This window comes from Oryctolagus cuniculus, chromosome 13 (assembly GCF_964237555.1).
Source record: "Oryctolagus cuniculus chromosome 13, mOryCun1.1, whole genome shotgun sequence".
Classification (NCBI taxonomy): Eukaryota; Metazoa; Chordata; class Mammalia; order Lagomorpha; family Leporidae; genus Oryctolagus; species Oryctolagus cuniculus.
In genome coordinates, this window is record NC_091444.1 from 89,958,189 (window position 1) to 89,976,595 (window position 18,407).

Here is an 18,407-nt window from a genome sequence, read left to right on the forward strand (position 1 = left end):
CAGACGTTCCCTGAAGGAAGCACTGTTGTGGTCAGAAGCATTCCAGGAGCTGCTGGCCAGCAATTGTGAATTAGACTTGAATTGAATCCATTGCAAGTAGCACAAGAGTGCAGAAAGGCTGTGTCCTCAAATGAGCAGCTCACCAAGGAGAATTCGACTTAACCTAGAAGGTCTGTTTATCTCCGTTTATTTCTCAGCATATTCACACCAGGTGGAGAAGATCAATCACCCTTCAGCTCTGCAATGGCAGTGCTCTTGGTTGAAGCTGAGGATGCTTTTCATTGCATGCAGTGTTTGCAAGAGACTTAGTTCCCTGAGGATTTATGTCTCTCCTGTAAATACACTTTTGGCATTAAAACAAACTGAAGTATTTATGTTTTAGTAGTATGGAACCAACTTAAGTATTTTGCCTACTGGCATCTTTGTCGCTAAAGCGCTAAATCTGCAGGATTACAGGATTGAGTAAAAACTAGAGAATAGCTAACCCTAGTACTAGAAAAGCACAAGGGATTATTTGATCATTAGCTTCCTCATATTCCTGATGTTTCTTTTTATTTTTCTACCTTCTCTTCCCTACCTTCAGATGCTCTGGTTGTATTGGAGGCTTTTCTAAAAACTGAATTCTGTGAAGAAAATATAGGCTACTGGCTGGCTTGTGAAAACTTCCAAAAAATCCACCCACCCCAGAAGCTATCCTTATATCCAAGAAAAATATATACACTCTTCTTAGAAAAAGGCCCAAAAGAGGTAAGACACAATTCCTCATTTCAGCATAAAGTGTACACTCTTGACATCAAGAAGCAACAAAAGAAGTAAAGACATAAGACTAAAGCAAGGACGGAGCCAAGATGGCGGAATAGTGAGGGCACGCACCGATAGTCCGGGAAAATTTAGTTTAATAAAAGGGGAGTTATGGTAGCCTCAGAAAAAAGAACCAGGAAAATATTGCAGAGGAAACTCTTCTGGATCGAGTGGCTGTGAATCAGAGGACCTACTGGGAGAACAAGGTCACCCACCGCGTGGAAGCCGAGCCGCGGGAGCCACGGGTGCCGCGGAAGCCGCAGGGTCTGCACGCCAGTGCAGGAAGGGGAGTGCATGTCACACAGACAACAGCGGGGAGAGTTGCGATGTCCAGGGCTCTGAGACCACACATCGGCGCTGGAAGGGGAGGTGAGCTCAATAACCTGAGACATTGGCGGGGAAACGGGGGTCAGAATCTAGAGGGGGGCCAGAAAGTGCAGCAAACTCACTACCGGAAAGAAGGAGGAAAAAAAAGCTTGGGGGTTTCTCTTTCCCCTAACCTTGCAAAGGTTGCAAGGCTGCAAGGCTTGAAGAATTTGCAAGAGACAAAGAGCAGGCCCCCTCTCTGGATTTACATATCAACAGGGGAGAGCTAAGGAACTGAGTCACTACAATTCAGTAGCTTAGGCAACACAGTGGGAGTCCAGAGGAGCCTACACAGACTCTTTGGGTAGAAGCCAGAGATTGGAAACTAAATACCATCAATTCTGCACAGCCCTGCCGTGCGGTGTTACTTACCCCCTGAATAAATAAAATAAATAAATAAATAAATAAAAAGAGAGAGATTTACCACGCATAACCTGAGGGTGTCACCTTTGCACACCCTTAACCAGGGAGAACCAAGCAGAGCTCTCAGGCTGCACCCATCTCGAGCCTCCAAGGCTCCTCCAACAGCAGGCAGTCCACTTAACACAGACATAGTATAAAATAAAAAAAAATTAAAAAAAAAAAACGCACAGTGACGAAAGAAGAATTAACTATGCCAAGCAACAAACACAGAAATTGAGGGAACAAGATCCACAATGACATTATGATGCCTTCAAATAAACAAAACACCCCAAACCAAGATTATGAAGATGATGAGATAGAAGAAATGCAAGATACGGATTTCAAAAAATTTATGATAAGAACATTTAGAAGTTTTCAAAAGCAAATCCTTGAACTACAGAAATCCTTATTGGACAGGATTGAAAATCTCTCTTGTGAAAAGGAAATTTTAAGGAAGAACCAAAATGAAACGCAGAAACTAGTAGAACAGGAAAGTGTGATAGTGAAGAGAAATCATAATGAAATGAAGAGCTCAACAGATCAAATGACAAACACATTAGAAAGCCTTAAAAACAGAATGGGTGAAGCAGAAGAGAGAATATCAGACTTAGAAGACAGGAACAGGAAAGGATATAGTCAAACCAAAGAAAAGAAGAGGAAATTAGAAATCTAAAAAATATTATTGCGAATCTACAGGATACTATTAAAAAAAAACCAACATTCGAGTTCTAGGAGTTCCTGAAGGCATGGAGAGGGAGAAAGGATTAGAAGGCCTTTTTAGTGAGATACTAGCAGAGAACTTTCCGGGTCTGGAGAAGGACAGAGACATCCTAGTACAGGAAGCTCATAGAACCCCCAGTAAACATGACCAAAAGAGATCCACACCATGACACGTGGTAATTAAACTTACCACAGTGAAACATAAAGAAAAGATCCTAAAATGTGCAAGAGAGAAACTTCAGATTACTCTCAGAGGATCTCCAATCAGACTCACAGCTGACTTCTCATCAGAAACACTACAGGCTAGGAGGGAATGGCGAGACATAGCACAGGTGCTAAGAGAGAAAAATTGCCAGCCCAGAATATTATATCCTGCCAAGCTCTCATTTGTGAATGAAGGTGAAATAAAGACCTTTCATAGCAAACAGAAATTGAAAGACTTTGTGGCCACTCGACCAGCCCTGCAAAAGATACTTAAAGATGTGCTACACTCAGAAACACAGAAACACAGCCATCAATATGAAAGAAGGGAAAGGAAGAACACCTACCAGTAAAAGAGCATGGGAAGCTCAAAGCATATACTAGAAAATATCTCCGGGAAAATGGCAGGGAAAAGTCACTACGTATCAATAGTCACATTGAACATTAATGATCTGAATTCTTCAGTTAAAAGACACCGTTTCACTGACTGGCTCAAAGAACACAACCCAACTATTTGTTGCCTACAAGAAACACATCTCTCTAACAAAGAGGCATACAGACTGAAAGTGAAAGGTTGGAAAAAGATATTCCATGCCAACAGAAACCAAAATAAAGCAGGTGTAGCCACATTAATATCAGACAAAATAAACTTTAATACAAAAACTGTTAAGAGAGACAAAGAGGGACACTATATAATGATTAAGGGTTCAATTCAAAAGGAAGATGTAACTATTATAAATGTATATGCACCTAATTACAGGGCACCGGTCTATTTAAAAGATATGTTAAGGGACTTAAAGGGAGATTTAGATTCCAATACAATAGTACTGGGGGACTTCAATACTCCACTCTCAGAAATAGATAGATCATCCGGACAGAAGATCAACAAGGAAACAGCAGATTTAATTGACACTATTGCCCATATGGATCTAACAGATATCTACAGAACTTTCAACCCTACATCTACAGACTTTACATTTTTCTCAGCTGTGCATGGAACATTCTCTAGGATTGATCACATACTAGGCCATAAAGCAAGTCTCAGCAAATTCAAAAGAATTAGAATCATACCATGCAGCTTCTCAGACCATAAGGGAATGAAGCTGGAAATTAGCAACTCAGGAAACCCCAGAAAGTATGCAAACACATGGAGACTGAACAACATGCTCCTGAATGAACACTGGGTCATTCAAGAAATCAAAAGAGAAATCAGAAACTTTCTGGAAGTAAATGAGGATAACAACACAACATATAAAAACTTATGGGATATGGCAAAAGCAGTATTGAGAGGCAAACTTATAGCAATAGGTGCCTATATCAAGAAATTGAAAGGCACCAAATAAATGAGCTTTCAGTGCATCTCAAGGACCTAGAAAACCTACAGCAAACCAGACCCAAATCTAGTAGGAGAAGAGAAATAATTAAAATCAGAGAAGAGATTAACAGGATTGAATCCAAAAAAAAAACTACAAAAAATCAGCCAAGCGAGAAGCTGGTTTTTTCAAAAAATAAACAAAATTGGGCCGGCGCCGCGGCTCACTAGGCTAATCCTCCGCCTAGCGGCGCCGGCACACCGGGTTCTAGTCCCGGTCGGGGCGCCGGATTCTGTCCCGGTTGCCCTTCTTCCAGGCCAGCCCTCTGCTGTGGCCAGGGAGTGCAGTGGAGGATGGCCCAGGTGCTTGGGCCCTGCACCCCATGGGAGACCAGGAAAAGCACCTGGCTCCTGGCTCCTGCCATCGGATCAGCGCGGTGCGCCGGCCGCAGCACGCTGGCCGCGGCGGCCATTGGAGGGTGAACCAACGGCAAAGGAAGACCTTTCTCTCTGTCTCTCTCTCTCACTGTCCACTCTGCCTGTCAAAAATTAAAAAAAAAAATAAATAAACAAAATTGACACCCCATTGGCCCAACTAACTAAAAAAAGAAGAGAAAAGACCCAAATCAATAAAATCAGAGATGAAAAAGGAAACATAACAACAGACACCACAGAAATAAAAAGAATCATCAGAAATTACTACAAGGACCTGTATGCCAGCAAACAGGAAAACCTATCAGAAATGGATAGATTCCTGGACACATGCAACCTACCTAAATTGAACCAGGAAGACATCGAAAACCTAAACAGACCCATAACTGAGACAGAAATTGAAACAGTAATAAAGGCCCTCCCAACAAAGAAAAGCCCAGGACCAGATGGATTCACTGCTGAATTCTACCAGACATTTAAAGAAGAACTAACTCCAATTCTTCTCAAACTATTCAGAACAATCGAAGAAGAGGGAATCCTCCCAAATTCTTTCTATGAAGCCAGCATCACCTTAATTCCTAAGCTGGAAAAAGATGCAGCACTGAAAGAGAATTACAGACCAATATCCCTGATGAACAGAGATGCAAAAATCCTCAATAAAATTCTCGCCAATAGAATGCAACAACACATCAGAAAGATCATCCACCCAGACCAAGTGGGATTTATCCCTGGTATGCAGGGATGGTTTAATGTGCGCAAGACAATCAATGTGATACACCACATTAACAGACTGCAGAAGAAAAACCATATGATTATCTCAATAGATGCCGAGAAAGCATTTGATAAAATACAACACCCGTTCATGATGAAAACTCTAAGCAAACTGGGTTTGGAAGGAACATTCCTCAATACAATCAAAGCAATCTATGAAAAACCCACAGCCAACATCCTATTGAAAGGGGAAAAGTTGGAAGCATTTCCACTGAGATCTGGTACCAGACAGGGATGTCCACTCTCACCACTGCTATTCAATATAGTTCTGGAGGTTCTACCCAGAGCTATTAGGCAAGAAAAAGAAATTAAAGGGATACATATTGGGAAGGAAGAACTCAAACTATCCCTCTTTGCAGAAGACATGATTCTTTATTTAGAGGACCCAAAGAACTCTACTAAGAGACTATTGGAACACATAGAATATTTTGGCAAAGTAGCAGGGTATAAAATCAATGCACAAAAATCAACAGCCTTTGTATACACAGACAATGCCATGGCTGAGGAAGAACTTCTAAGATCAATCCCATTCACAATAGCTACAAAAACAATCAAATACCTTGGAATAAACTTAACCAAGAACGTTAAAGATCTCTACGATGAAAATTACAAAACCTTAAAGAAAGAAATAGAAGAGGATACCAAGAAATGGAAAAATCTTCCATGCTCATGGATTGGAAGAATCAACATCATCAAAATGTCCATTCTCCCAAAAGCAATTTATAAATTCAATGCAATACCAATCAAGATACCGAAGACCTTCTTCTCAGATCTGGAAAAATTGGTGCTGAAATTTATATGGAGGCACAAGAGACCTCGAATAGCTAAAGCAATCTTGTACAACAAAAACAAAGCCGGAGGCATCACAATACCAGATTTCAGGACATACTACAGGGCAGTTGTAATCAAAACAGCATGGTACTGGTACAGAAACAGATGGATAGACCAATGGAACAGAATGGAAACACCAGAAATCAACCCAAACATCTACAGCCAACTTATATTGGATCAAGGATCTAAAACCAATTCCTGGAGCAAGGACAGTCTATTCAATAAATGGTGCTGGGAAAACTGGATTTCCACGTGCAGAAGCATGAAGCAAGACCCCTACCTTACACCTTACACAAAAATCCACTCAACGTGGATTAAAGACCTAAATCTACGACCTGACACCATCAAGTTATTAGAGAACATTGGAGAAACCCTTCAAGATATTGGCACAGGCAAAGAATTTCTGGAAAAGACCCGGGAGGCACAGGCAGTCAAAGCCAAAATCAACTATTGGGATTGCATCAAATGGAGAAGTTTCTGTACTGCAAAAGAAACAGTAAGGAAAGTGAAGAGGCAACCAACAGAATGGGAAAAAATATTTGCAAACTATGCAACAGATAAAGGGTTGATAACCAGAATCTACAAAGAGATCAAGAAACTCCACAAAAACAAAACCAACAACCCAATTAAGAGATGGGCCAAGGACCTCAATAGACATTTTTCAAAAGAGGAAATCCAAATGGCCAACAGGCACATGAAAAAATGTTCAAGGTCATTAGCAATCAGGGAAATGCAAATCAAAACCACAATGAGGTTTCACCTCACCCCGGTTAGAATGGCTCACATACAGAAATCTACCAACAACAGATGCTGGCGAGGATGTGGGGAAAAAGGGACACTAACCCACTGTTGGTGGGAATGCAAACTGGTCAAGCCACTATGGAAGTCAGTCTGGAGATTCCTCAGAAACCTGAAGATAACCCTCCCGTTCGACCCAGCCATCCCACTCCTTGGAATTTACCCAAAGGAATTTAAATTGGCAGACAAAAAAGCGGTCTGCACCCTAATGTTTATTGCAGCTCAATTCACAATAGCTAAGACCTGGAACCGACCTAAATGCCCATCAACGGTAGACTGGATAAAGAAATTATGGGATATGTACTCTTTAGAATACTATACCACAGTAAGAAACAACAAAATCCAGTCATTTGCAACAAAATGGAGGAATCTGGAACACATCATGCTGAGTGAAGTAAGCCAATCCCAAAGGGACAAATACCATATGTTCTCCCTGATCGGTGACAACTGACTGAACACCAAAAAGGAAACCTCCTGAAGTGAAATGGACACTATGGGAAACGGTGACTTTTAGCCCTGACTGTTAATGAACAACTTAATACATTATCCCTCTTAGTAGTTTTTTTGTCTGTTCTACTTAATATGACTGGTTTAATTCTGTAATTAATACACAGTTATTCTTAAGTGTTGAAAATTAACTGAAATGTGATCCCTGTTAAACATAAGAGTGGGAATAAGAGAGGGAAGAGATGTATAATTTGGGACATGCTCAAGCTGACTTACCCCAAATGGTAGAGTTAGAAACATACCAGGGGACTCCAATTCAATCCCATCAAGGTGGCATGTACCAATGCCATCTCACTAGTCCAAGTGATCAGTTTCAGTTCACAATTGATCATAATGAAAGGACTAAGAGTCAAAGGGAGCACATAAACAAGTCTAGTACCTGCTAACACTAACCGATGGAATAAATAAAGGGGAGAGTGATCCAACATGGGAAGTGAGATACTCAGCAGACTCATAGAATGGCGGATGTCCTAAATAGCACTCTGGCCTCAGAATCAGCCCTAAAGGCATTCGGATCTGGCTGAAAAGCCCATGAGAGTATTTCAGGCATGGAAAGCCAAGACACTCTGGCAAAAGATCTCTGTGAGTGAGATCCCAGTGGAAAGAACAGGTCTTCAAAGAAGGAGGTACCTTTCTCTGAAGGGAGGAGAGAACCTCCACTTTGACTATGACCTTGTCTAAACAAGATAAGAGTCAGAGAACTCAAGGGGCTTCCATAGCCTTGGAAACTCATGACTGGAGCATAGGGAGATTACTGATGCCATAGACAGGAGTGCCAATTGGTAAAGTCAACAACAGGAGTCACTGTGCACTTACTCCTCATGTAGGATCTCTGTCCTTAATGTGCTGTACATTGAGATTTAATGCTATAACGAGTACTCAAACAATATATTTCACTTTGTGTTTCTATGGGGGTGCAAACTGTTGAAATCTTTACTTAATGTATACTAAACTGATCCTCTGTTAAAAAAAAAAAAAAAAGAAATTATCAACTCCCAACTTGACTCTCACTGGGATTAAACATGACAATAGGTCTGATCTGATTTCATCATCATTTAAAAAAAAATCATCTATTAGTTTTCACTTTATGTTTCTGTGTGGGAGCAAACTGTTGAAATCCTTACTTAATGTATACTAAGCTGATCTTCTGTATATTAAGATAATCGAAAATGAATCTTGATGTGAATGGAAGGGGAGAGGGAGTGGGAAAGGGGAGGGTTGTGGGTGGGAGGGACGGTATGGGGGGGGAAGCCATTGTAACCCATGAGTCGTACTTTGGAAATTTATATTCATTAAATAAAAGATAAAAAAAAATACTAATCAACAAAAAAAAAAAAGTCTTAAAAAAAATAAATGTATATGCACCTAATTACAGGGCACCGGTTTATCTAAAAGATTTGTTAAGGGACTTAAAGGGAGATTTAGATTCCAATACAATAGTACTGGGGGACTTCAATACTCCACTCTCAGAAATAGATAGATCATCCGGACAGAAGATCAACAAGGAAACAGCAGATTTAATCGACACTATTGCCCAAATGGATCTAACAGATATCTACAGAACTTTCAATCCTACATCTAAAGACTTTACATTCTTCTCAGCAATGCATGGAACCTTCTCTAGGATTGATCACATACTAGGTCATAAAGCAAGTCTCAGCAAATTTAAAAGAATTAGAATCATACCATGCAGCTTCTCAGACCACAGTGGAATGAAGCTGGAAATGCAACAATTTATTATCAATTATCAATATTATCAATATTAGACTGTGAAGTTGAGATTGATGAAGTGCCTGAAAAGGAATTCAAAAGCAAGATGGTAAGATTACTCAAAAACAGACAATTACATGAATTATAGCAATCTGAATGCCATGGATGAGAAAAATTTCCAGAAACAGAAATAGTAAAGAAAAATCAATTGGGAATATTAGAAATGAAGAAGTCAATGTGTTAAATAAAAAATCCAGTGGAAAGCCTGAACAACAGATTCAGTGAGGCAGAAGAAAGAATATATGAACTGAAAGACAAAGCTTTTGAAAAAGCTCAGTTAAGAAGAAGGAAGGAAAGAAGAATGGAAGAAATTTGAGGAAAAAGGAGGAGGAGGAGGAAGAGAAGGAGAAGAAAAAACAAAACAGTGCTCTTAATGCTCTTATATATGTCTTAGACATTTTTGAAGGAGTAGCAAAGCAGAATAACATTGAAAAGTTATTCAGTGGAATACCAGCATAAAGTTTTCCTAATTGGGGCAAAAATAAGTACTTCTTACTACAGAAAGCACATAGAACAAATAGACATGATCAGAAAATATGCTCATGAAGACATAATATTTACAAACTTCCAAAAGTAAAAGACAAAAAAAAGATCCTAAAATTCCTAAGAGATAAGAATGCCACGTTACTTTTAAAGGATCTTTAAATAGATTAACAGAGTTTTCTCATCAGAAACCCCAGAGGCTAGGAGAGAACTGAAGACATACTCTAAGTCCTTAAGAAAAAAATAAATAAATAAAACTGTCAGCGAAGAATATTCTATCCAGTAAAGTTCTCACTTAAGAATGAAGGTGAAATAAAGTCCTTCCAAAACAAATGGGAATTGAAAGAATTTGTCACCACCCAGCCAGACTTACAAATGCTATTAAGTGTGCAGTACATTCAGAAACATAAAAAAGGAGCCACCATGGTGGTATAGCAGGTAAAGCCACCACCTGCAGGGCCAGCATTACATAGGGGCACTGGTTCCGGTCCTGGCTACTCCACTTTTGATCCAACTCTTTGCTTATGGCTAGGGAAAGCAGTGGGGGATGGCCCAAGCCCGTGGGCCCCTGCACCCACATGGGAGACCTGGAAGAAGCTCCTGGATCCTGCCTACAATTTGGCCTAGCTCTAGCTATTGCATCTACTTGGGGAGTGAACCAGTGGATGGAAGACCTTTCTCTCTCTCTCTCTCTCTCTCTCTCTCTCTGTTTCTCTTTCTCTTTCTCTTTCTCTCTCTTTCTTTGCCTCTGCCTTTCTATAACTCTGCTTTTCAAATAAATAAATAAATCTTTTTTTAGAGTTTTATTTAGTAAATATAAATTTCCAAACTTATGAATTACAATGGCTTTTCCCCCTATAACTTCCCTCCCACCCGCACCCCTCCCATCTCCCATTCCCTCTCCCATTCCATTCACATCAAGATTCATTTTCAATTATCTTTGTTTTTGACAGGCAGAGTGGATAGTGAAAGACAGAGTTAGACAGAGAGAAAGGTCTTCCTTTACCATTGGTTCACCCTCCAATGGCCGCTGTGGCCAGCGTGCTGTGGCTGGCGCACTGTGCTGATCTGAAGCCAGGAGCCAGGTTCTTCTCCTGGTCTCCCACAAGGGTGCAGGGCCCAAGGACTTGGGCCATCCTCCACTGCACTCCCAGGCCACAGCAGACAGCTGGCCTGGAAGAGGGGCAACCGGGACAGAATCCGGTGCCCCAACCGGGACTAGAACCCGGTGTGCCAGCACCGCAGGTGGAAGGTTAGCCTATTGAGCCATGGCGCCGGCCAAATTATCTTTATATACAGAAGATTGATTTAGTATATATTAAGTGAAGCAAATAAATAAATAAATCTTAAAAAAAAAGAAACAGAGAAAGATAACCAGCATAATGAAACATGTGAAGGCAGAAAACCTCCTAATCACAGTACAACGGAAATCCAAAACAAACCAGAGGAATATTTACGGAAAAGTGGCAAGATCAAGTCATTACTTATTAACAATAATCTTGAGTGTAAATGCACTAAACATTTCAACTAAATGATACAGACTGGCAGAATGGATTTCTGTAAAAGACCCATCTATATGATGCCTACAAGAAATACACCTCACCTACAAATGCACACATAGACTTAAGTGAAACAATGTAAAAAAAAAAAATCCAGGCTAATGGAAATAAAAACTAAAGAGAAAAGTTTTCTAAATATCAGACAAAATATATTTTATTGAAACTGCTAAAAGGATAAAGAAGGTCATCATGTAATAATTAAGTGAGCAACTCAACAGGAAATGTTACTAGAGTAAATGTAGATGCACCCAATGCTAGCGCATTCAACTATTTAAAACAAATGTTAATAGATCTAAAGGGAGACAATACACTATAATACAATGATAGGGCATACTTTAACTCATGCTTTCACTAATGGACAGATCAACTAGGCAAAAAAATCAAAGCAACAACAAAGCTAATCTGCAATATGGATCCAATGGATCTAATTGATTTCCCTCTACTATAGGCTGCTGTGAGTGTAATCAGGCTGCTCTACACAGCCTGCAGGTAAACAGACAGGATGGCTGCTCTCTGCCCACTGCAGCTCTGGATCCTGCGCTTTTTCCTCACCAGCAGGCGCTATTCATTTTTTTTTTCTTGTAACTTGAGTAGTCGGGTGTCAGGGCTTTGAGCTGCCCTCCCTTGAGCAAGAAGTGTCCTGTTGCTCTGCTCCACCTTTGGGCTCCGCCTCCAAAGGTTAGTATGGAGGCAAAGACAGTTCTCCTTTAAGCCCAAATGTAAACAGACAAAATGGCTGCTTCCCGCCCACTGGAGCTTGGGGGAGGCGCCAAGAGATACTGGCTTACTCAGTCTCTCAATTAGTACCCCTGAATCCTGCACTCTCTCCGCACGCGCCACTCACTCTGTTCCATTTTCTATTTCCTCCCCCACTCAGTCGTGCGTGTCTCAGTGTCCGTCCCAGGGTGTGGTGGCGGAGGGGTGGCGGCAGCTGTGCCACAGTGCTGGGCGAGTGCCCCATCTCACCTCAGCTTCCAGCACTGGTGCGAACACACTCCTGCTGGTGTCCTGAGTCTCAGCTGTCCGCGTCCTCCTCGCATGTCCACCCTATCTCCCCAGTTTCAGGAAGGGCTTTTCGATCCTTAAAAACTACAAATTCTCACCCGTCTTTGAACCTTCCCTTAGTGGACCTTCGCTGTGCTCCCTCCCTCTCTATTCCTTATATTCTACTTAAAACTATTGGTTGAACTGTGTAATTAACACACAATTACTCTTAGGTGTTTAATTAATGCTATAACTAGTACTCAAATAGTATTTTACACTTTCTGTGTGGGAGCAAAATGTGGAAATCTTTACTTAATATATGCTAAATTGATCTGTATATAAAGATAATTGAAAATTAATCTTGATGTGAAGGGAAGGGGAGAGGGAGTGGGAGAGGGGAGCATTGTGGGTGGAAGGGAAGTTATGGGGGGGGAGGAAGCTATTGTAACCCATAAGCTGTACTTTGGAAATTTATGCTCATTAAATAAATAAATAAATAAATCATTGCAAAGAACAGTCTCTAGGACGCAACATATGCTAGGCCATAAAACAAGTCCCAACGAATTCAAAAACACTGAAAAAATATCATGCATCTTTTCTGACAGCAAAGGAATGAAGCTGAAATTTAGCAACATGAGAAACTCTAGAAAATAAACAAACATCCGGAGACTGAAAAATGTGGTCCTGAATGAACAGTAGGTCATAGAAGAAATCAAAAGAGGAATCATAAATTCTTTGGATCAAATGAAGAAGTCCATAAAACATATCACAACTTATGAGATTCAGCAAAGCAATATTACAAGGAATGTTTACAGCAGTTGGTGCCTACAATCAAGAAATTGAAGAGATATCAAATGAATGACCTAACAATGCATCTCAAGGATGCAGATAAACAAGAACAAATGAAACCCCAAAATATTGGAAGGAAAGGAATAATAAAAATTAGAGAACAACCAATAAAATTACAATGAAAAATATGATAGAAAAGATCAGTGAAATGAAGAGCTGTTTTTTGAAAAAATAAACAAATTGATAAACTATTGGTTCAACTCACAAAAAAAGGCATAAGATTCAAATTGAAGTCAGAGATGAAGAAGGAGATGTTACAGCTGACACCACTGGAATTATTATAGTCATATGCAAACAAATTGGAAAATCTAGAACAAATGGATAGATTGCTGGGGACACACATAATTTACCAAAATTGAGGCATGAAAACATACAAAACTTAAATATACCAATAGCAAACATGGACACTGAATCACTAATAAAGACTCTGAACAAACAAAAACGCAGACCTGGACGGATTCACTGCTGAATTCTACCAAAACTTTAAAGAAGAACTAACCCAAATTCATCTTAAACTATTCAAAAACAATTGAAAGGGAAGGAAATTCTGCCAAACTCCATCTATGAATCCAGCAGCATCTTAATTCCAAAACCAGAATAAAAATACAACAAATATGGAGAACTAAAGAACTATACCACTGATGAATATTGATGCAAAACCCTTAACAAGGTACCGTCTAATTGGATACAATATATCAAAATGATCATTCACACAGACTGCATAGTATTTATACTATATATTCCAGGGATAGTTCAACATACCCAAATTAAGAAATGTGATACATCACCATTAATACATCAAAGAACAGAAACCATGATTACTTCAATAGATGCAGAGAAAGCAATTGATAAAACACAGCATCTTTTCAATGATTTTTTACAGCCTCCGTCTCTTGTTGAAGAACAGTTTTTTCTTTCATAGTATTTATTGAACTCTTTTACTTAGTATGGTATTAACTCTACAATCATTAAGTAAATTGAAAGTAGATCTGTGTAAAAAAAACAGAGTGGAAATGAGGAGGGAGGAGGAATAAGGGTTGCAGTGTGGGTGGGAATCAGGGTAGGTTAAGAAGCATCACTATGTTCCTAAATCTGTATATATGAAACACATGGAACTTGTATAACTTAAATAAAATTTTAAGAAAATAAGCAAATTGGATCTAGAAGGAACATAGCTCAACACAATCATGGCAGCATATTTAATTGGGAAATGCTGCAACCATTTCCACTAAGATCTAGAACCAGTCAAGGATGCCTACTTTTGCCATTGCTGTTCAATATAATTCTAGAAGTTTTAGCCAGGGCTATTCAGAAATAAAAAGAAATCAAAGGAAAACAAACTGTGAAGGAAAAAGTCAAATTTTCCTAGTGTGCAGATGAAATGATTCTATATGTAGGAGGAACTAGAAGGCTTCCACTGAGAGACTACTGGAACTCATATGAAAGTTTGGTAAAGTTTCAGGACATGAAATCAACACATTAAAATCAATAGCATTTGCTTAAACAAGCAATGCCTTGGCTGAGAAACAAGTTGCCATATCAGGCTCATTTGATCCAGCTGCCAAAAACTTAAATACTTTGGAAAACATTTAACCAAGGATGTGAAAGGTCTCTACAATGAAAATGGCCAAACAGTGAACAAAGAAATAGAAGACAACAGAAAAATGGAAAAATCTTCCATTTTCATGTAGTGGAAGAATTAATACTATGAAAATGCCCATAATACCAAGAGCAATTATACATTGTGATTTAAGGCTATAACTAGTATTCAAATTTTACAATTTGTGTTTCTGTGTGGGTGCAAACTATTGAAAGCTTTACTTAATGTATGCTAAATTGATCTTCTGTATATAAAGATAATTGAAAATGGATCTTGATGTGAATGGAAGGGGAGAGAGGGTAGGGTTGTGGGTGGGAGGGAAGTTATTGGGGGGAAGCCATTGTAATCTATTAGCTGTACTTTGGAAATTTATATTCATTAAATAAAAGTGAAAAAAATACCAAAAGCATTGTACAGATTCGATGAGATCCCAACCAAAATCCTGAGGATTTTCATCTCTGATCTAGAAAACATTGATGCTAAAATTTATATGGAGTCACAAGAGACCCTGAATAGCTAAAGCAAAGCTAAACAACAAAAAAGAGACAGGCATAGCAGTACCAGATCTCATGACATAGTGCAGGACATAATGTAGGACAGCCTGGTACTGGCATAAAAGTAGACCAATATAACTGAATAGAACCCCGCAGAAAATAATTCACACATCTACAACCAACAAAAATTTGACAAAGGAGCTAAAAATCTATCCATGGAGAAAGGATACTCTCTTCAACAAATTGTGATGGGAAAATTGGATTTCTACATGCAGAAGAATGAAACAAGAACTAGACATTACACCTTATAAAAACAAAATCTAAAAGAAAATATTGGAAAATTGCAACATGATGGAATAGGTAAATGCTTCTTAGATAAGACCCCAGAAACAGGCAATAAACGCACAAATAAACAAAAGGGTTTACAACAAGCTATGAAGGTTCTGCATAGCATAGGAAAAACTCAATAACAAAGTGAAGACACAACCAACAAAATGGGAGAAAATTTTGCAAACTATGTATCCATTAACAGAATAATATCCAAAAAATATAATAAGTTTAAGAAACTCAACAACTGCAAAACAAATCATCCAGTTGAGCAATGAGCAAAGGGCATGTACACACATTTTGCAAAGGATGACCTAGAGATATAAAAAATGCTCAGGACTACTAACCATCAGAAAATGCAAAAAAATCACAGTGAGTTTTCACTTCACCCTACTTAGAATGGCTGTCATCCCAAAATCAAAAGAATAAATGCTGCTGAGCACATGGAGAAAAAGGCACCAGAATACACTGCTGGTGGGGATGTAGACTAGTAAAACCACAATGGAAGACATATGAGAATTTCTCAGAAATCTGAAAATAGATCTACCATACACCCCATACACCCCAGCACTGGGAATTTATCCTAATGACATGAAATCAGCTTATCAAAGAGTTTTCTGTACACCTATGTTGATTGCAGCTCAATTTACAATAGCTAAGATATGGAATCAACCCAGATGTCCATCAACTGATGATGGCATAAAGAAAATGTATTATATATACACCGAGGAATATTACCCATCTCTGAAAAGAATGAAATCTTATCTTTTGCAACAAAATGGATATAGCTAGAGACCATTATGCTTAGTGCAATAAGCCTGTCTCAAAAAGACAAATATCATATGTCATCTCTGCTGTGGAAATTAATATAGAATGCAAAAAATATAAGAATGAAACTAACATCTTTGGATTTGATTATTATTTGTAATTCTTAAACTGTATTCCCATAGAATAGTACTCTTAATTCTTTTGACTTGCTAGACATTACGGTTAGTGGTGCATTTTAAGCCTGTGACTATAAAGTATACCGAAAGTATACCCAGGAGGTGGGATGGGAGTGGGGGTGGGAATGTGGGTATGGGGGGAAAAAAACACTATATTCCTAAAGGTGTACCTATGAAATGTGTATTCATTAAGTAAAACCTTCTTAAAAGAAAGAAAGAAAGAAAGAAAGAAAGAAAGAAAGAAAGAAAGCAAGCAAGCAAGCAGTCTGGTCTTGAACTGGTGCCCATATGGGATTCTGGTGTTGCAGATGGTAGCTTAACCTGCTGTATCACAATGTCAGCCCCAACAATAAGTATCATAGGCATATTAAGTTTATAATAGGCATATTAAGTTTTTTACATTTCATTTTATTCTGGTGAATTAATAAACTGCTTCGTTAGTTTGTGAAAATTAAAAAAATCATTGTGAAAATTAAAGAAAAAAGAAAATAAGGATGGAATGATGATTGAGGCAAAGAGAGAAGAAAGTATGTTTTATTAGAATTTTATCTATGAAATACTTTAGATATGTTTTCTTCAGACTAAGAATTAAACATTAAAAAGAATGTGAAAATTTTCAATAGCTAAAGACAAAATGTGAACAATGCACGCAAACACAATACTACTTAAATAATTTTGGTTAAATTAGTTTTAAAAATTATTGGCCATTCATAAGAGCACATTGTGGGGCAGAGCCAAGATGGCGGAATAGTGAGGGCGCACACCGATAGTCCGGGAAAAGATAGTTTAATAAAAGTGGACTTACGGTAGCCTCAGGAAAAGGATCAGGGAAAAACTGCAGAGGAAACTCTTCCGGATCTAGTGGCTGTGACTCGGAGGACCTAAGGGGAGAGCAAGGTTGCCCACCACGTGGAAGCTGAGCCATGGGAGCCGCCAGGGCCACCGGACCCACCGGACCCGCCAGAGCTGCAGAGTCTGCACGCCAGCGCTGGAAGGGGAGGTGAGCTAAAAACCTCTCGGTAACCCGAGACATTGGCGGGGAAAGGTAGAAAAAGCCTGCAGAGAATGAGGCTTGAAACCCCATTGGGGAAAGTTCACCAGGCTGGCTGGAGGAGAGAAAAAATCGAATAAATAAGGGGAACCTGCATGGACATTTAGCCTCTCTCTCCACTCACCTTACAAAGCTGAGCAAGACAAAGGGCAGGCACCATTTTACGTAAGTAAAGCAGTGCGCGCCATTTTGCATATGTAAAGTGGATGTCTCTCATTAGCCAAGCAGAAAAACCTGACTCTGGTAAGCAAACGAATACCCACAGGGGCCAGATTTCATACATCAACTACTCTCAATTCCACTCAGCTGTGTGGAATTACTTCCGAACTGAGTCAAAAAAAAAAAAAAAAGAGAGAGAGAGCTCGAGCAAGAGAACAATCAGGGTGAATCACCTTTGGCACACCCTTAACTCTGTAGAACCACAGCTCTCTGGCCACACTCATCACAGCCTCTAAGGATCCATCAAAAGCAGACAGTAGTCTTAATCTAGAGTCACAGTATAATGAGAAAAAAAAGAAAAAAAAAAGAATATCTCCAATATGACAAACACAAAAGCCGAGGTAATAAAAAAAAGGAAGACACTATGACGCCCCCAAATGAAATAGACACCCCAATTCAAGATTATGAAGATGATGAGATAGAAGAAATGCAAGAAGTGGATCTCAAAAAATTGATAACAACATTAAGAAGTTCTCAAAAACAAATTCTCGAACTACAGAAATCCTTATGGACAAGATAGAAAATCTCTCTCTTGAAAATGAAATATTAAGGAGGAATCAAAATGAAATGAAACAACTAGTAGAAAATGAAACTGTGATAGTGACGAGAAATCATAATGAAATGAAGAATTCAATAGATCAAATGACAAACACATTAGAAAGTCTAAAAAACAGAATCAGTGAAACAGAAGAGAGAATATCAGACTTAGAAGACAGAGCACAGGAAAATATGCAATCAAACCAAAGAAAAGAAGAGGAAATTAGAAATCTAAAAAATATTGTCGGGAATCTTCAGGATACTATTAAAAAACCCAACATTCGGGTTCTAGGAGTTCCTGAAGGCATGGAGAGGGAGAAAGGATTAGAAGGCCTTTTTAGTGAGATATTAGCAGAAAATTTCCCGGGTTTGGAGAAGGACAGAGACATCCTAGTACAGGAAGCTCATAGAACCCCTAATAAACACGACCAAAAGAGATCCTCACCACG

The 18,407-nt window shown here is 39.1% G+C and overlaps 1 protein-coding gene across 7 annotated transcripts in view; it reads right to left on the reverse strand.

Moving 5' to 3' along the window:
* Positions 1–18,407, reverse strand: part of LOC100341393 (putative ankyrin repeat domain-containing protein 19) — a 193,149-nt gene that overhangs the window by 104,055 nt on the left and 70,687 nt on the right. The gene's annotated exons all lie outside the window — the stretch shown is intronic.